The sequence below is a fragment of the Littorina saxatilis genome, linkage group LG10, assembly GCF_037325665.1.
Source record: "Littorina saxatilis isolate snail1 linkage group LG10, US_GU_Lsax_2.0, whole genome shotgun sequence".
NCBI lineage: Eukaryota > Metazoa > Mollusca > Gastropoda > Littorinimorpha > Littorinidae > Littorina > Littorina saxatilis.
In genome coordinates, this window is record NC_090254.1 from 13,178,028 (window position 1) to 13,198,950 (window position 20,923).

At 39.6% G+C, this 20,923-nt stretch overlaps 1 protein-coding gene across 1 annotated transcript in view; it reads right to left on the reverse strand.

Annotated features, from left to right (window-relative positions):
* The window catches only part of LOC138978212 (uncharacterized), a 448,901-nt gene that overhangs the window by 117,638 nt on the left and 310,340 nt on the right, over nt 1-20,923 (reverse strand). The window lies entirely within an intron of this gene.

Genomic DNA, 20,923 nt, shown 5'->3' on the forward strand with positions numbered 1-20,923 from the left:
TAAGCAATTTTGCCAGGAAAGACCCTTTTGTCAATCGTGGGATCTTTAACGTGCACACCCAATGTAGTGTACACGGGGGGTGGTTCGGACACCGAAGAGAGTCTGCACACAAAGTTGACTCTGTGAAATAAATTTCCGCCGAACCTGGGATCGAACTTGAGCTGACAGCGGCCAACTGAATACAAATCCAGCGCGCTACCAACTGAGCTATATCCCCGCTCATAGAATCATTGGTCTGCGGGTATTGCGGGCTGGGGCAGAAACTGAAACGCCATGTATGTGAAGGCTTCTGTCAAAGACAACTCTGCGTCTGCCGCCCCCTCTTCTTACCAATAAGAGTGTCAGGCAACTTATCTCTCAGACAATTGCTCAGTGAAACAAAAACGTTGTTTTCAACATGTAAGAATAAAAACATTGGTCCGCAAGTATTTGCTGAGCCAGAAACACACCACCGGCGGTGAAGGCTTCTGTCAAAGCGAACTCTGCAGTCTCTACTTCTGTCCCACATTTTTTCCCAGAACCGCGTAAGGCAAGACAACCAACCGATAGTGAAGGCTGCTTTCAAAGAGAAATCGCCAGCCTCGCTTTCTGTCACACTCTTCTCTACGACATTTCGGCATTGTTAACACAGAAATGATAGCTTGTAGGCGTTCAGAGATAGAAACAGTGTTCTGCAGGCATCCAGAAAACAACAAAAGACAACTATTACAGCTTGGTCCTAAGCCATGACGGAGACAGAAGTGCCGGCTGTCAGACATTCAAGATGGAAACATCGTTCTTCCGGATCGGATATCCAAAGAAAACAAGAGGACACTTTCACCATTCCGAAATAGAAAGACACGTTCAGGACACTCAGAAGCACCTAGAAATACAGACCTTGGGAATGGAACGCGATCTTGAGATATTTGAGGAGAAGAATCTTCTTCTTCTTGCCGATCACTCAGATGGAAACGCCGGTTCTCCGCGCAAATGTTGCCGTGTGCTGTAGGTCGTCCAGACTGCCATAGAGCTTCCTTTGCACCGTGGTCGCCTCCGCCCAGATCTGGCTCCTGAGGCCATCGTGTAGTGGGCAAGTCAGGAGAAGAATTTTCTTCTTCTTCTTCGGCGTTCCAGGGGAGAAGAATGATAAAACATAATTGACAAGCTGTTTTCCTTGATAGTTGTTACAAACAAGATTCATGCAGCATCGTGTGTTAGAAAGTTTAATATTACAAAGCTCAAAAGACACACTACTTTTTTGTTTCAAGTTGTTACAAACCAGATAGCATCTTGTTTCAGAAAGTTTTGCGTAAAGATGTTTCAACCTGGCAGAACTGTTCCTCTGGGAACAGAAATGGCCGGTCAGTCTGGAACAGCCACACTGCTGATCAGTTCAAAGGCTGCACACAGCAGACGCCAGGGAGTTTGGCTTTACGATCAGGACCATGATCTAAGCTTGAGTGATGTAAGCTTGATCTTGCAGGAATGGGGCGATCTTCAAAATTATCCCTAAGTAACCGTTGAAGTAATTGAGTCTTCCTATCCTGTAAATATATCTTAAGTCTATTTGTATTTCAAATTTGGGTTCTCTTTAGTTTGGTTTCTAGTAGGCTTATATTCATAATACATTTATATCGAAGTCGGTATGTAGTTCAATTGCGTGTTTCTCTTCAATTCTGTTTGGTTATATCCATGGCATATCTAAGTCCATTTATTTCAAAATCGGTTTCTCTTCAATTTGATTGTCTTATATCCATATATTTAAGTCCGTATGTTATTTCATTGCGGGTTTCTCTTTAGTTCTGTTTGTCTTGTACACATGGCGTACCTAATAAAGTCCGTTTATTTAAAATTCGGTTTCTCTTCAGTTTGGGTTTTCTTATGTCCTTATATCTAAGTCCATATTATTGTATTTCAATGCGGTTTCTCTTCAGTTTGGGTTTTCTTATGTCCTTATATCTAAGTCCATATTATTGTATATCAATGCGGTTTCTCTTCAGTTTGGGTTTTCTTATGTCCTTATATCTAAGTCCATATTATTGTATATCAATGCGGTTTCTCTTCAGTTTGGGTTTTCTTATGTCCTTATATCTAAGTTCATAATTATGTATTTCAAACACAAGATCTTTTCCGTTTGGTTTCTTTTGTATCCATTTGATTATCTGAGTCCATATTATTGCATTTCAAATGCGTAATGACAAAACATAGTTTATTTTAAAACCCAGCTCCTGTGAGCTGTTGGGGATTTTATACTGATCTAATTGCCCTTCTTGGCAAACAATTGGAAACCATTTTACTTTAACGCAGATTGGTCTTTATTCCTCTTCACGCCCCTTTTGGGACGCCCCCCCCCCCCCCGCCCCCTCGCACGCACATTACAACCCTCACAAACAACCACTTATACCCCGCCTCCCCCCCCCCCCCCCCTCGGGCTGGCCCACCTGAGAGCAGGACAACACTGACGGCCCGCCGAAAGCCTCTCCTCTATCATCATCAAGAACTAAGTGCCATGCCCTATCGCCCGTGTTCATCTGCAAGTAACACCTTGCTCCAATCCCATCGGAGTTCCGTTCCATCCATCTGACAAACATCTGACTGGAGAAAGCAAGTGTACTACATCGGAACCCCCTGTTTAAACACCCTCCGCCTGTTAAAACACCCTCCCCCTCCACCGCCCCCCCCCCCCTTCGCCCCCTGCCTTTGGGACTTCCTCCATTTCATGACCATACTTTTTTCAGATTTTTTGTTCATAATGTCTGTAAATTTACCTCCATTTTGAAGACTCCCTCGGTTCCTTGTAAAGACCTGATTTTCTCAGATTTTCCAAGGTCTTAAATCGGGGGTGGGGGGTGGGGGGGGGGGGTACTGTACTTCTTTTTCTTGTTGTTGTTGTTGTTGTTGTTGTTGTTCTTTTTCTTCTTCTTCTTCTTTTCAAAAGGGTAAAAATGCATTGCAACAACAACGCATATGTCACACAAGAAATATGTCGACAAAAATGACAAATAAAAGTAAACTATGAACATTTATATCGTACATTGATGAAGTAATCAAAGCCACTTTCCTTCCCGTGTTAACAATTCCTCTCGCCATTTTAGATCTGAACTGGCTTTTTGTGAGACCATCCATCCGCTTGGACACCTACCAAGAATTAAGCACCGTCCTTGGTACTTTCTGTGCAGTCTGAAAATCTGTGCCAATCAGGTGGTCATCTTCCGCCTGAGAACGGGACACAACAGACTTAAGGCCAACACAAAAATAGGTGTGGTTACGGTAACATAGCAAAAAAAAATAGGGTAGGAAGGTAGGCAATCATGAATTTTTTTTTTTTCACTTTTTTTTCTAATGTGTACAAATTAAACCTACTTGACAGGGAAATAAGTGTGCGACTAGGGCGATTTTGCTTTCATTGCGTTTTCTGCACTCGGTTTTTTTTTGTTTTGTTTTTTGACAAATGTAATAAAAAGTTATAGGGTCGGCCCCTAAAAATAGGGTAGGTCGGGTTACCGTAACCACACCTATTTTTTTTAGGCCTAACCAGCATCTCCACAAGAAGCTGCATGTTGTGCCCTCCCCCATGTGTTCTTGTGGAGAAGCAGAGCAGGACACGGCCCACATCCTACGAGACTGCAGGAACCACCAGGTGCTGAGAGAGGAAATCTGGCCATTGCCGGAGTCCCTGCACAACAAGCTGTACGGGCCAGTGGCTGCGCTGCAGAGGACCACTAATTATATCTCAAGATCTGGACTCCAAGTGTGATCGGAGATCGAAAAGAAGAAGAAGAAGCGAAATGTAAAAAAAAAAATTAAATCGAACTCAGCAAGGGAAACAGTCAGGAGTTGATTGTCAGTACGTGTGCAAGTGGAGGGGGTGGACTTACTTCGTGTAGAGACCTGGGCAGACCTGAGATAGTAACACTGTTTTCACGGGGATGGCATGTGTCTTTAACAACAGACAGGAAGAACAATTCTACATCATGAGTTGCGGACAAAGAAGCTAACCACAAACAACGTCTACGATGCTGAGTTCATCAGTGCAACTAGAAAGGTCTGAGAGTTCATTCGCGGATTATAAATCAAGAAGAAAAAAGGAAGCCGGGCCTCAGAAAGAATCAGAACAACAAGGACACCTCAAGAAGACTTCACTCAAACACACGAGTCATCATCACCATAAACCGTCAAAACTGCCCGGCAATTCCTACCCGTCGCTCCTACCCGATCCTCTAAGGCCAAAAAGAAAAATATGTCTGTTTCCGGTATCATCGCCGAAAAAATAGGGTCGGTCGGTCGTTTTTTTTAATTGTTTTTTTTAAGGGTTTTTTTTCTCACCTTTTTCTTACGTTTGGTTAGAATAACTGCAAGAGGAAATCTTGCCACAGACCCTTCAGAGGGATTCCCGGCGTCATTGGCCGAGAGAAAGGGAGAATGTACGTTCTGGCTCACCGATTCCGACAGACCCTAAATATTAACGCAAAATAGGCTTCTGGACTAAACTTTTACTAAAATGAAACATGCGACAAAATCAGAAAAATACTGCATAAATCCATACAAAAAAAAATATAGTAAAGTAAGGTTGTTTTGAACCAATGCCGGGTCTGTCGGAATCAGTAACCCAGAACGTACATTCTCCCTTTCTCTCTGTGCAACGCTAAATTTAGTTTCCATTGAAATATTAACTAGTTGCAGCCAGCGTGCGTATTGATCCAATCTGCCCGTCGGTCGGCTAGCCATAACTACCGTATTGATCTGGTAAAAACAAACAGCAAGCTTGTCTTCTATACTGATTCCTCCAATGGCAAGACAAGATTAAATCATGTGATAGCAACAGTTACGTCACGTCCGCCCACCACTTGGTATTGATTGTAACATAGCCTGGTGATTTTGCCATTTCATTCCGGACTCGCCCGCCGTGCAGTTGTGTTTTCTGTGAGAGAAGTGTTTTTACTGTCACTATATTTGCTAAATATTTATGTCTCAAGATAGCATTTCTGAAGAATTAGAGAGAGAACTTCTTCCTCAAGATATGGATCAACAAAGCAGATGGAGTGTAGAACAACTTGGCATCATTGAGGAGCATATATTTCATCATAATAATTATGTTGATGTATTGAATAGAATGAAAAGAGAAGGGCCATCAGAAAGTAGGAAACTACCTAGATTTCTCTCCCAACCAAAAAGAAAACTGACATCTCTGTATGGGGAGCAGGTGAAAAAACGAAAGGTTATGTCACCAGAAGAACTCCATCAATACTTGCAGTCAAAAGAGGTTGATGTGAGTAAGACAGTTAGGAAAGAAGTTTTCTTTTTTTCCTCAGAGAAAATAGGGTCATCAGATGCTGCTATTGAAAAGCTGAAGGAAGGATACAGGCAGATTCAAAGACAGGAGGCCACCAGTATGTGTTTTAACCTTCAGTATGGTTCTCTTCTGGATGCATCTTTCAAATTCTTTCAGGAAGAAAAGGAACGAGGAATTCACAAAAACAAGTGGGAAGAGTGGTTGCAGGCAAACATTGGCATCTCACCAGCTTATTCACGCAAACTGAGAGAGATTGCTCGTTTGCTGAAACCATACTTTAGCAGGTTTTCTACAGTTGGTCTGTCTTTCATTGAAATCTACTCTCTGAAAAAAGATTTGAAGACAATGTTTGAAAGTAATGAGGAGATCAGAAAATATTGGACTTCTCCCATGCAAGAACCACTACAACTCCAAACACGATCCTCTCAGGTAGAAAACACTCAGTTGTGAGAAGTCAGTCACGGTTGAGCAGAGCGCTCCAGGCTGGAGCGCCAGGTCTTTGTATTGCCTGCTATTGATGTTTCTTCCAACCCGTCACTACACTCAGTTGTGAGAAGTCAGTCACGGTTGAGCAGAGCGCTCCAGGCTGGAGCGCCAGGTCTTTGTATTGCCTGCTATTGATGTTTCTTCCAACCCGTCAAACAACTTCTAAAGGCTGCCTTTTCAGGCGGCCGCCGAGTGCACTTTATGCAAATGACTTGTTTATTGATTCAAGCTTTGACAAGTGTACTTGGTGGCTGCTTTGAAACTCAACAAAGCCTAGTACTCCCCTTTCACAAACACTTCCCAAACGCAAGCAACTTCCTTTTCCCCGCTGCAGTCAGAACAAAGCTGTCATAGCGGGTTTTCCCGATTGACAAAAATTCTTATTACACACTCATACTATTTGCGTTTATTCTCCAGTGACCAATTGCATAAGAATATTCTGGTGATGAATAAACGCGCTTTGTGTCATTAGCATCTAAAGATTTCTTGTTTACAATAGTTGTGTTGATCTGATGAAGCGCGGAACTGATCTTAGGGTTGTCATGGTGAAACACTCGCTTCTGAAACAGTGCTTCCTTGTAGTTATCATGCGATATGCTCGACTTTACAACCTGTTTGCTTACACCCTTTGCTTTTTTAACCACCCCTTTCTCACTTGCAACACTGTACATCTTTGCACGCAATCCAACATACTCCTTAATTATCTTCCCATTCATTTCATCTTTCATCTTTCCAATAACCTTCTTGTTAACATTTGAGTGCAATGGTGATTCTTTAGGGTAGTCGCAAGTGTCATAAAAAGAATCTTTTCCTTTTACTGCAGGACTTTCAGCTTCTAGATCTTTGTAAATGTCATCCGCTGGAATGTCAAGTAAGAATGAATCTGTGTCTGTGTAAAGTACTCTCGATTTGGGATATCTTGGTTTCAAATAATCATACAAAAACTCAAGCATCAACAGTTTTGACAACTCTAGCACAGTAAAGCCTATGAATACTGGTTTGTCAAGCTTGACTACAAGTTTTTTCATTAAGATACCATACAGCTGTTCATGAAAGTATTTAAAGTCTTGATACTGTGGTTTGGATGTCAGCTTGATGGCCTCATTTTCTCTTGTAACAAGTCTAACATCCTTTCTCTTGTGTGGGTTTTCCATTGTCTTACCAAAGCAACTGTTGTTCATCAGTTTAAAAAAGTCTTTCTCTGATGCATCAGCGGCTTTGGTTCTCAGTTCTGTGTTTTTCATGATGTAAGGTTTCATAAACTGTTCTTGATCAAATAAAATTATACGATGAACAGCCTTCAAAATTAATCCATGTCTAATGTAAAACTGTAACAGTCTGTAGTGACACACATACTTCTTTTTGTGAAACAGATTGGGCACCAGCTTTGGAGGTTCTCTTGGGTTTACTTTTAACCTCTCAGCCGCTAAAGGATAATCATTATGTAGATCATGAAGTGATAGTGGATAGTCTAAGTCAACTTCTAGTATCCATCCCTTTCGACTGTCTGGGCCTGCTTTTAATATTGTCAGCACAACACATTGTGAAAATGGTCCTGAATAGATCTTAAAGTTCCGAAGTGGAAGCGTCTGACACATTGCCCAACCATACAAATTGTTTGCATCTAGATACATGATGTAATTAGAAGGTTTCATAGGATCAAAGTCGTCCAAGTATTTGTTGTTGGCTTTGCAGTAATTGTGTGAAGCCATACTGATTCCTCCACGTAGTCCATTTTCAATCATCTGAAGTGTAGGTAGATCTGATAGCAAGTCAATCTTTACTCCTGTAAATCTAAGAAATGCATCCCAGCTCATGCCTGGTGCAGATATGTAATGTGAAGGATCTAGATTGTAGTGCTTCATACATGTTCTTCTGTAATTCTCAAATATATCTGCAAGTAAACAAACATCAGCCAACAAATATTGATCATGATAATCACCCATTGTATTACATCCTAATTTATTCCATGCAGTCTTAGCGTGTTCATAGTCTTCGTCACTTATACCTTTACCCTTCAGCCGTGAGAAGTAAGCATCCTTTGGTGGTAACTCATCTTCATCAAACCTCTCCCACGAATCCATGTATTCATATGGATAGACTCCCTTTCTAACTAAGTCACTGTCAAAGTACTTACATGTGATTGGGAAAGCAGTTAGTGATGAAGATAAAGACTCAAGTGTTCCCATCAGATGTTGAGCAGAATCGTAGAAGTATAAACTATTCAGAGTAAAGGCCATGTACTTTTCTGAAGACTGCGCAATGCATCTTGCTTTGTATTCATCAGTTACTGCCTGCATGATCAGATGTGAATCATAACCGCGCAAGTTATGGAAGAAGATTGGAAGCTTCCAAGTCTTAGGATCAAACTTTAATTGTAGATTACATTTGCTGTGTGCTGCTCCTCGGAACTGCCCACTTACATGATCATGATCTCTTACTATTGGATTGTCTGTGTTTGGTGTTAGACTTTGTTCGCATATCCAACACTGTGTGGTAGAGTTAAACTGTTCTTGGTCTTCCGGTTTCATAACAATGTCTGAAAGATTCAGTTGTTTGGAGCAGTCATTTCGCACTTGGTTCATTTGCTGTAAGAAGTTCTTTGCTGCATTAGGTCCTCTGTACAATTGCGGTTTAGAATGTTTACCATCTGAACTAACAACAATAAATGCATATGAACAGACTTGATGATTACTTAGAGTTACTGTTTTAGGTAGGTCTTTTGGTAAAGGTCCTTCATATGGCACAATGATAGATTCAAAGTCAGCATAAACAACATAAGGACTTTTCTGTAGTTTGCATACATTCTTAAAATACACTTTGCTGTCTGGCGGTGGTGTTGTTAACTTCACAACCGCATCATCAACGCTCTTACAATGTTGCTTGTGTATAAGTGCTGCATGAATTGATGGAATACGCAAGAGACATCGCCTACAAAAGTCTTGTTTACTATTGTGATTGCTTGTGCTCGCCATCAGTCTACTCATTGTACGAATCAAAGTGTAATGATATTTTACACCATCAGTCATTAGTAACATGTCAACATGGTTAGTATCACAATCACCAATCGTTGGTGAGTTCTTTGATATTCTGACTGGTTTCAGTTCATCTTCCTCATCCCACGTGTAAACATTTACGGTGATGGGTTTGTTTTGCTGTTCAAATTTGTCAATGCTTGTAATGCTGACAGGAAATTCAATACCAGTAAAGTTTAGTTTATTTCTGTATGCATGATAGTTAGACACTCTTTCTGCATTTTTCTTTACACTGTACAGTCTTGCCAGAACACACCACATAAAACATTTGTCATCATCATTCTTTATGTTCAGCACAGCACGTTTTTTGACAAGAGCAGGAGGTAAAGGTATGTAACTTCTACCTCTGATGGGGGCAAATTTACTTAGCTTCAATTCTATTTTTAGAATTTCACCTTCTGACCATCCGGATCCTTTCATCTTTGCATCCTCTGCAGCTTGCTCAAACCGTTTCATCATTTCATCTGCCCAGTTTCCATTCAATTCTGCCATAGAATTAAGTGCTAGTTGTCTGGTTGAAACATGAACTTCTAGCACCTCATCACTGACTGTTTTGTATTTTATTAAACTGACTATCTGCACTTTTACTGGAGGTTCAATCAACAAATTGTTTGGAATTTGTTCAATGGCGTCTTGCACACTGGACTGCACATTTTGAGGATCCGTTACTTGTAATTCAACGGTGTCAAATACTGTCGATAAAGATTCTAATACAGAGTCTTCCATCGCTGTGAGTTTGATTTTATAACTCAAAATAAAAATATAAATTAAAAAAATGAAGTTGCTTAGAATTCTTTCTCAGAGCTTCCATTTTTGTTAACACTATAAAATCTGAAATAAAAAATCATTTAACATTTGTACCACGTGGAACTAATTGTAATTCCTCTTTTACAAAGGCTCTTTGCGGTGCTGGTTCTCTCAAGTAATATATAGGTGGATTTGTCTCTACTACTCTCTTGATTTCATGAATGTCAATACTCCAGATTGGATCCGTTGCACGCTTCCTGCTGTCACCCTCAGCTTCACCGGGTGCATATAAATATCTGACTTTCTGATTGAAAGGTAGTAATGCCACTGGTGTTGTTGACTTTGGAGCAACAGGTATTGTTTTCTGTTTGATTGCATCAACTGGTCTTAACCCTGTAGCTTTAAATACCTCCAGATTCATTGCTCTAAGTACTGATGGTAATCTTTTGACCCATTCAGTGTTACGCAATTTACTTTCTGTGTCCAAAAATTCCTGATGGTACTGATATGAAAACAGTTTTTCTGCCAACTGTTTGTTAAAGCTCTCAACAATAGCCTGTGACCTGTGGTTTCCTGGAATACCTCTCTTCACTGTAACATGATGTTTTAACAGAAGCTGGTTGACAGCTCCTTTAAACTCCTTACCATCATCGCACTGAATCATTCTGGGATACTTTAGTGGTCCACGTCTGTAAATTTCTTGCAGGGCAACAGCTGTAGCTATAGCACTTTTCTCTGTCAACGGTTCAGCATCTTTGTATCTTGTTGCAACATCAACTACAGTCAGTGCATACTTATATTTCTTCCTTCTGACTGTGTCATGCGGTAAATAGAGCAGGTCTATTTGATGAGTGTCATTCGGTTTAATGTTAACAAAGTGTGGTCGTGTAATTTTTCTTGGTGCAGGTAAATAGATCTGCCAAACTGCCTGCTTTGACAACCATTTCTTTGCTATATCTTGAGAAACACCTGCTGCGTCACTGAGCTTGTCAATAGCAGTTCTTCCTTTCCAGTATCCTTTTGGGGAATAATATATTTTAGATAACAAAGCATCACTCATGGTTTTTTAAATGACAGAATATTAAGATTTGACAGCACGCGCAATAAAGTAAACAACAGCCATACCAATAACAATGAAAACAATCTCGCCCACCTTCTGCTCTTCTGAAGGCTGATAAAAGTCACCCAGTTTTGGAGGAGCACTTGTCTTCATTTTCTTTCCAGTTACAAGATAGTATTCTTGAATGGCTGCATCAACATTGGCAAAGGTTTTGTTTGCATGTCCTTGCTGCCTGAGTTTATCATTCATAAAGTCTAACTGCGCAATTCGTTTCTTCTCGTATTCATCCTGTGCTTTCGCCAGTTGTTCCATGGCTTTGTTGTGCCTTTCCCTCTCTTCACCATTTTGCAGTTTAGAAAACAAATAGTTGCTGCCAGAAAATGCAAGCGCATTTACAATCGCACCTCCCACCATCATAACCAAGCTAGCCATTTTATTGTCTTACATGTTTATATTTTCTGGAATAATTCCTTGCTTCACCAAAAAGTCTTTTGTTGCAAAGGAAGCTGTCACAACACCAATTAGTTTAGCACCGTCTTCGAAGTCTAACTTTCCCAAGTCGGCTGGTTTCATTCTGAGGAGACTTTTACCCAGCATTGTGTAACCTACACTCAAGCCTCCAATCACTGCAGCGTGATAAACTAGATTAACTATTGTCTTTTCAGAACTCATTTTTATGTTATCAAAATTAAAATATTAAAATTATTCCATATGAAATGAATCCACTGCAGGTACTACTGTGGGCTTTGTTATTGTTTGTACTGCTTTGTTTGTTGGTTTTGGTGTTTCTGGTTTTGGTGTTTCTGATTTTGGTGTTTCTGACACTTTATATTTGCCTTGCCAAAGTTTGTAAAGCAAGTATCCACCTCCTCCAACAACAGCTGCTACAGCTACTTTTCTGTATGATAGAAATGAAGATTTTAATTCTTGATCAGTTTGTGTGACCTTAGTCACTTCAGGAATGTTTGGTGTCTGCTCAACTTCAGACATAATGTTCTGCTTTGCCTTTTGATTTAACTTTTTTTGTCTGTTCCATTCGGCTAGTTTTTTTCCTGCTTCTACTCTACCAGGTTTCTTTGTCACTGTGTTCACTTCTGGTATTTTCGTCTGCTCCACTGTCTGCTTCAACTGATCTGTCATCTTTTTTATTCTGAAAATTAATGTGTTTGAAAGTAATTAATCCAGCAACAAATGGTACTAATAAAGCACCAAATCGATAATACAGGCCACAGGCAAGAGATTCGAGGGACTTGGAAACAACAGGGTCATGAGTTAGATCATGTGTTAAGTCTTCCTCCGAGTCGAGAGGTGTAAAATGTCCAAAAATCTTTGTGTACAAACCTATAACAGTCTGTCCAATACTTCTAACCATCTTAGAACCAAGCACTGATTCATACCGTCCATGATACTTTTCTATATCTTCTGAGGAAAGATGTTGTACTTCTTCCACAGTTAACTGCTGCCCAAGGTAGTGTTTTGTTTTTCCACAAACAGCAAGTGAATACAATCTTTCTTTTTTATCAGGTATAGTCCTACTGTCACAGATTTCAATATCTGTAGCAGTCTGCATCAGCAATTCATCACAGTTCATTTTATTTTGATGCAGAATAAAATTAAAATCTAGAAATTAAACTTGAGTAAGAACTTAGGTAGGAACTTAACAAGAACTTAGGTAGGAACTTGAGTAAGAACTTAGGTAGGAACTTAACAAGAACTTGACAAGAACTTGAGTAAGAACTTAACAAGAACTTAGTAAAAACTTGACAAGAACTTGAGTACAAACTTGTCAAGAACTTGAGTAAGAACTTAGCAAGGATTTCTACAAACATACATACTGAACTGGTTGATCAGTTTTTAAAACCAGTTTCGAGTGCTTAGAAGATTTCAGATTATTCTTTATTCTTTCTCTCTCCTGTTTGTTTTCAATGACATCATTTTCTCGAAGGCACTCTTCAAAACTGTCACGGTCCTTTGAATAGAACAATGTTATTGTTTTGAGTTGCTCTCTAAAGTCTTTCAGAACTGCATTGTATTTTTGTGTTAATATCCAAACTGATATTAATGCATGTCGTCCACTGAATGCAAGCTTTGCTAGTGCACTTTTCTTTCTAACAATGTCACGTTCTGCTGCACAGTCATCAATAATAAACAGTGTTGGCGTGTTCTGAAAAAGATCGAAATAATGCTCCAAGCAAACATTTAGACGATCAGAAGGATTTACAATAAATATATTTTGATCAGACCATATGAATTTTCTCTCCTTGTATGTTCTGTTATGCTTTATGGTTGGACAGAATATGACTATGTGTTCAAAGTGATTTATGTAAACAGTCTGTAATAAATCCAAAACATATCTTGTTTTGCCGCAACCTGTTGCCCCACAAATCAAAGAACAGTGTGGATCTTTTGGAAGAAAATCTAGATACTTCATTTTAACACGTTCAATAAACAATATCCTGTAATCTGCTTTCAGAGATGTTTAACTGCGCATCTGACACAACAAACACGTAGATCTTAACTGATTTACTACTACTCCCTACTTCCTTTTCAATTTGTATTGTGATTCCTTCTGATCCGTTTTCAATTCGCCTTCCACTTCCATGCAGTTTGTTGTCGTCAGTTGTTCTGAGATCCAGCCATAACGCATATTTATTTGTCAAGAAATCTTCTACGCCAACACCGTGTAAATGTAGATCTTTAGCCACAAGATCAGATGTTGGGTCTTTCAATCTTCCTCCAGTAAAGTACTTTCTTGCTTCATCATAGTGTTGGTATGGCAGCATGCCAGATGCAAATATTTGGTTTGGCTGCCCTTCAATTGTGCAATATACTCTATTGATTAGTGGATTGTAAAACTTTTCTATTTGCCTTTCATATGAATCTTTTGGTTCCTCAAACAACATAAGTATTCCCTTCATTGACCTAGCTGGTGTATTCAAGTTAATGTTCCAGATTGGATCAGCCTGGCTTTTTGAAAGTGTACTGTGATTCAACACTCTTTCATAATAGATAGGCAGCTTAGAACTGTACTGATTTTCTATAAGTCTAGCCAGTTCAGGATGGTTTACAACATCAAACTCTAAAGAAATTCCAGACACCTTATACTTTGCTTCCGGGTCTTGTGAAAGCATAACACGATCATAACTATTGAAAGTCAGGTCGTATGACAGCCTGTCACGCAATGCTCCTTGATAGAAGGGAGGATGTGAATTTATGAGTTCAAAGTCAAGTGGAATACAAAATTTGTTTCCAAAAGCAACATTGACAGCGTTATCTTTTTTGTTATTGTCAGCTTTATCTCCTGCTCCTATTCTAACTTTTATCCCATTGTCTGACTGAATCCCTTGAAACACTCTGTTTTTCTTTTCATTGTCAGTTAACCAATTATCTGCATAAACTAAAAATACATCTGCATTATTCAATGACATCACTTCCCGCCCTTCCAGTTTGACAGTAATCTTCCTCACAATTGCTCTTCCTACATTATAAGCCAAAGTCCTATTTGCATCTGAGCCAGATTCTAATTCTAATTTGAATGATAGTCTTACAGTGCCTGGTACAATAACATCGTTCTTACCTAGATTAGGAAACCTAACAGTAAGTATTTCATTCTGATCAATAGTAGAAGGATTATTTGTAACTATAACTGTTTGCCTTATTCCTTTTACCCCGAGAGGTTCTTTCAGCCTTCTGTAAGGATCAAGAACAGAACCGAACGATTGTGCCATCTTTTTTTATTTTCAAAATAAAAAATAAGTTACAAATGGCAGAAGGTGGATTTGAAGATTTATTTGAGCCAGCGGACGACATGAGCGAAGCAATCCCTTTGGTTCCCTACCATCATTCACTGCATTATGAGGTGGCACGACATGAACTTCTGGAAGGTAAAGTTAGAGATTTCTACAAAAGTTTAGGAGAAGAACCTGATGTTTTAGATCCAAACCAGTTCAAAATGGAAGCAAATCATTTATATACAACTAGCGATAAAGGAGAAAAAGTCCAACTTACATATAAATCTAATCCTGCTAAGTTTCTATCAAAAGTTTCACTAAAACAAAAACTTACTGCTAATCGACTTAGGCAATTAGATATTGTGCCTAGCACACGGTCATCATCTTCCCATGTTGTTTCCTTACTTCAACAAGCAGAACTAGGACTACCAACTGCTACTCAAATAGAATCTGTTCCATTGCAAGATCTTAATAAACTTGCAGATGAGGCTGATCAACTTATACAAGAGATAGAGACTTCTTTTTCTGAGGAAACTTCACTGAAGACTCCACATGAACTATTACCTATGAGAGAAATAGAAGCCCTTAATCAATCACTACAAACCATCAGAGGTGAAATAGCAAATAATCTGTCAAAACTAGGTCAGCTGGATGAAGATATAAACAAAGAGAAACAAAAACTTGCTGATGCTGATGATTTGAACCTAGAACAAGAAGTAAAAAACAGAATTTCTAAGCGTTTAAAAGATTTGCAGGAGGAGAAAGCCATAAGGTTAGAAGTTCTAAGTAACAATAGAGAACAACTGAGAACACAGGTCAGCAGAATAAAAAATACAATTCAAAGAATCCTTTACGAAGACACAACTCTTGCTGAAAGAATTAGAACGCTTTTCAGAGAGCAGGGAATCACAATAGCTAGTATACTAACTGCGTTAGGATTTGCAATAAGCACATTAGTGTTAACACTCACAGGTGGCACTGTCACACCTCCACCTCCACCTTCACCTTCATCTCCATCTGATCCGGGATGGGTAAAGAAACAACTCAAACACATTGCAGAACTATTAAAGAAACTAGCAGCAAAAGCTTTGGGTGCACTTCCAGGAATCATTGGTTCAATTGTTAGCTGGCTGTTATCTTTTGCAGGTAAAGTTGTTGGTTTCATGGCTGAACATCTCTGGACTCTAATAGTTTTAATTGCAGGTGTTCTGCTAACGAGAATAAAGCAAAAGTAAGCCTACACCCACTCCACCAATTACTAGAGCAGTCTTCTGCGATTCATGATCATCACTAATACTAACAGCTTGATCATCCCTAGTGACAGAATGATCTTCACCTGCAGCGTGATCTTCACTTGTCACGCTTTGTTTCTGTTCATTGTGATATGGCTGTAACATCGTTCTGATTTCTGAATTCAGTTCTTCACCCTTTCCAAGCGGCTGGGTGTCACTAGCAATAATGATTTCATTGTTATAATTTGTTATTGTTCCAATCTGCAGCTGGAGATCAGAAGGTAACATGTAAAGGCCGTTACCAACAGCAAAGTCAACTTTTGATCTTGCATAACGGAGAGAGTCTTGATACCTTTTGATGCTGGAAGGCAGATCAACTGCAGAGTTTATGACATCTTCTAAATTTGATAACAACTGTTTCTGTGCACCAAACCCTGTGCTTGTTCTCATTATGTTTGATCGTGTCTGTGCCTGCGAGCCTAGCAAGCACCACGCATATGTTCGGATAGATTCATTGATCCTTTCAACACCTGATCCAGTGAAACCTTTGCCGGTGTCTAATATAAAAGTAGTCCATGCATTGTGGTGCTGTTGTTCTATTGATCCTAACTGTACCTGCACATTTGAAGAAAAAGATGTATGACCTGGCCAGTAATCAAAATTATACCTCCTGTGGACACCCCATAAATATAGTGTTCCCATGCCATGGTTTTTGTCTTGCTTTTGCCTAAAGTCGGTCTTAAAATCTACATTGAATTCATTGCAGAGACGCTCATACACTTTCATGTTTATCCTATTGTTGAATGGGTTCCAGCTCTTTTCATGCGGCATTGGTGCCTGAAGTTCAGACAAGATTCTCCTGCACTGATAGTAAACGTGAAATGTGTACACACACTTTGTCAGTAAGTTTGAATTATTCATGTGGTCTGCATAGGACACTCCACATCCCGTGGTTGCACAGAATATTGCAAAGTTTAACTGATTCTGATAGAACTGAATTGGGTGAGAGTTCCACATCTTTGGAACACTATCATTTTTGATTGGGGGATTTAGGTAAGAATGGAATGGGTCAGGCACTTTAACGCGAATGGATTCTGTTTCTGTTACAGCAAAGTCCAACTCATGGCAAGAAATAGTCTTTGGATTGTAATATGGTCCAGTTTTGTATTTAACGTCTTTGTTGAATTTATACTGACTCATTTTTGTTGTTGAATAAAAAATGTTTATCACACTAACAAATGTGAAGACTAGTGTGCCAGTTAAACTTGCAAACCCTATCAACAATCAAAATGGAGGAATGAAAGTTGCACTGCATGAAATTATGTACAAGGTTACTTGGTATAATATCAGTAAAAAAAAGGCTAACAACTGGGTTAGAATTAATGGTAAAACACATTCTGTAGAAGATGGTTACTATGACTTCTGCACTTTAGAGAAAGAATTGTTTGCTCCAGTAGGTATTACAGCGAGTTTAAATCATGCAAGTCTCATTGCTACTCTTACTATGCCCAAAACTAGAGAAGTAAACGTTGAGTTTCCAACCAAACTCCTTGATATGCTTGGAATTACAAATTTATACAAGGGAACACGTCCCATTGACATGGATGTTAACAGTGTACTGTTTGTTCACATGAGAGAGCTTAACACATCCTATAATCTGTTTAATGATCAGCGTTCTGATCTGCTTAGGATTCTTCCACCGAGTGATGCCTCTTTTTGTAAAATGCACGTGCCAACATTTAAGACACTTCAGTTCAAGGACTTGGAGGAAGGGTGTCATGAATTCCTACACATTGATCTGAAAAATCAAAGTGGACAACCAGTTGATTGTTTGTTTAACATTACATTGGAAATAGTTCCATAAAATATTGAGTATTAAAATGTCGAGTGGACCTACAATAGCTTATCCTGTTGCATGTTCAACTATAGAGTTGAAAGATTTAGCAGACGCTATCGACTTTGAGAGCAATGCTGAAGTTGGTGCAGTGTATGCATTCGAGTTTACAGACACCGGTTATTACAAGAGAAAGGAAATCGACGATGAAAAGAAACCAAGATTTCTCAAACTAGGCCAAATCCGTGATGTTAATGTACCTGATCCAATTGTCGATGACACATTCTACATGTGGAAACATCAGAATAAAAAATGGGTACTTAGTCCTGTTATGAAAAAGATTGACTGGGAAATGAAGTTTGAATTTGTGAGTCCATACACTCTTGTTGGAAAAGACGACACATTCCGTAAGTCAATCAATGCTAAACCACTAATTGTTAGCCTTGTTCCTGCGATTAACAGCAGGGGAGAAGTTGCAGTTAAACCTTTCCATAAGAACAACTATCTCATTCACAGAAAACAAAGTGTTGAAAAGGACGCTGACACCATTGTCGATTTTATACCCAAGCTTCCAATAGGGCAGAATGCAACTATGATATTTGATATAGTTGTCAGGAAAAGGGAAGAAACCACAAACACTGTTCTAATGAGAGGAATAAATCTCAACTGGAGACCATTAAATGTTGAAGAAGTCAGAGTATTTATTGCTGTTCAAAAGGATTCTAACACAATAAAAAAACAGACGTCAAACCAAAATGTTGTTGTTAACGCAGATATAAATAATTTAACAGAAATAAGAAGTATTAATCTTACTTATCTTGATTTGATTGCTTTCTACTATACAGATAAGGTGTTAAGCAATGAACAGCTTCAAAGCTTAGCAGAAACACTGGCCAGTGAGAATTAAGATAAATATTTTATATTTTGCATTAAAAAGATGACTAGCAGTGTGAAGCTTTATCCTAATATTGATGAAAGTGCAGCAGAAAGTCAACAATTCAGACTGGCACACATTAGTAATATACAAAAACAACTAGAAGATGAATTAGAAAAATATTCTCGCGCTAGACGTAAGTACTCAACAACTTACAACAGCCTTTCTAATGCCAGCACTGGTTCTACTATCCTTGCATCAGCTGCAGGTGTAACGGGAACAATTCTGTTAGCTACCGGAGTAGGGACTCCAGTTTCTCTAATCCTAGGTGGTGTCGCAGCAGCAGTTGGTGGTTTATCATTTATAGCATCAGCTATAATGAAAAAAATTGTGAAAAAGCTTGAAAAACACGAATCCATTTCCACTCTTGCATCATCAAAATTGTCTAGCCTAAAACTGTCTATCAGTAAAGCACTTGAAGATTCAAAAGTTTCTGACGAAGAATTCAAACAGATACAAACAGACTTTGATGACTACAAAAGTAAGAAAGCAAGTATTCAAACAAAAACACGAGCTGAATATAACAAGCCACTCGATATAGAAGATCTGAAAAAGCAGTTTTTAAAAAAGGGGATTCAAATAGGACGGGAAGAAAAAGTAAAAATAGAATCACTTGTAAAGAGTTAACTATTCGTTTAGACAGTCACATTGCATGTATCAGATATAATTCTAACAGTGAAAGAACACATGAAGTAAAGTTTGTAAATGAGAGAGCGTATTGAGCTTAAGAATGTTGTATCAGAGAAAGGGGGAATGTACGTTCTGGGTTACTGATTCCGACAGACCCGGCATTGGTTCAAAACAACCTTACTTTACTGTATTTTTTTTGTATGGATTTATGCAGTATTTTTCTGATTTTGTCGCATGTTTCATTTTAGTAAAAGTTTAGTCCAGAAGCCTATTTTGCGTTAATATTTAGGGTCTGTCGGAATCGGTGAGCCAGAACGTACATTCCCCCTTTCTCTGGCCGCCATGTTTTTTTTCGCGTAACGACGGAAACGGGAGGTAAGTCTCTTCGATTGTGAAGTCTCATCGAGCAATTACTTCCCTTTTTTTTTTTTTTTTTTGTGTGTGTGCGAAAAGCGAAAAAAAACCACTTTAGGGTCGGCGCTTAAAAATAGGGTCGGTCGGGATACCGGAAACAGACATATTTTTCTTTTTGGCCTAATTGACGAATTCTTTCAACTCCCTGCGTGCAAAGCGATCCCCATGTTGCGCCGGGAGCTTGAAAGGGAGAGAGAGGCGAGGATAGCAAAGCATCTATCCCGGCGTGCTCTATCTCCGCCACCAGGTGACCGGATCCTGGGAGGGGAGCTAACTCTGGCCGTAAGGGAGTGAACTCGACACGGAGGGGAGATAATGCAGGCTTTTAGGGGCCAAGGAAATGAAGGCTAAAGGGCCAGCACTCCTGCACGCACGTGCTGAACAGTATGTCACCACTTGTGTGTTGTCGGGTTTTTCTTTTTTGGGGAGGAAAGAGTGTTTTGTATTGTGATTTATGTCACTGAGATCAGTGTAATAGTGTACTTAGGAGTTTATCTACCGTAGGTCTGCTGTTTATCGTCTGTTTACCCCCTTGTTCTCAGCACTGAGCCCACGCCCACACCCACACCCACACCCACCCCCCTCCCGCTATCCCTTAATCATAAAGGAGAACAACACACTCCTTGTTCTGGAATTGTCAGTGGTTCTTGCAATTCCTTTATTTGCGCCTTAGCAATACCATACCGTTGTGCGTACCACTACTCACAAACACACCTGCGTTCCCTGAAAGCTGGTTGTTTTAATTTTCCTTCATTTGACAATAACAACAGAAAGTAAGTAACTATGATTTTTGTCCTGGTATGGTATCTCCGCTGGTTTTGATGACAGCCTCTGTCAAATGGAAACCTGGGCTGAAATGCACGAACCGAAAGTGGGAGCCACCCAAACGGGAGAGTACAATCGCGGGGTCGGATTCGTTGAAATCACAACAAAACTCAATGTCAACCAATCCAACACCGCGGCTGACTCCAACCCGGTTGGTACCTTTCTCGTGCACCGCGGCCAAGACCACCATTTTTTGAGAATAGCCCAATTACGTTGAATGAAATGCAGCTTACACATGGAGGCGAGGTCATTGCCCAGGGTCGAAGGTGTCGCAACACTCGAATTGTCATGGGACAAAGGTGTCGCAACACTCGAATTGTCATGGGACAAAGGTGTCGCAACACTCGAATTGTCATGGGACAAAGGTGTCGCAACACTCGAATAGTCATGGGACAAAGGTGTCGCAACACTCGAATTGTCATGGGACAAAATTGAAAATAACAAGTACAGAAAAAAAAATCTTACTTCGGTGTAAAACAACATTTCAAGAGTGAATTCAGTTTCGCTTTGCCTCTCGTTGCCTATTTTGTTTTTGTTTTGATCCTACGATCAATTGCAGGATCAACAATTGAACATGTGTATTATATCAAACGAAACAAAGAAAGAAGAGAAAGGGAAAACAACGTCGGAAAGAACCGGTTCTTGTTCCTCTATCGATTCCTAAAGTAACGGGTTCGTGCTGTTGTTTTATTTGTTTGGTTGGTTGGTGGTTTCTGGTGTGGC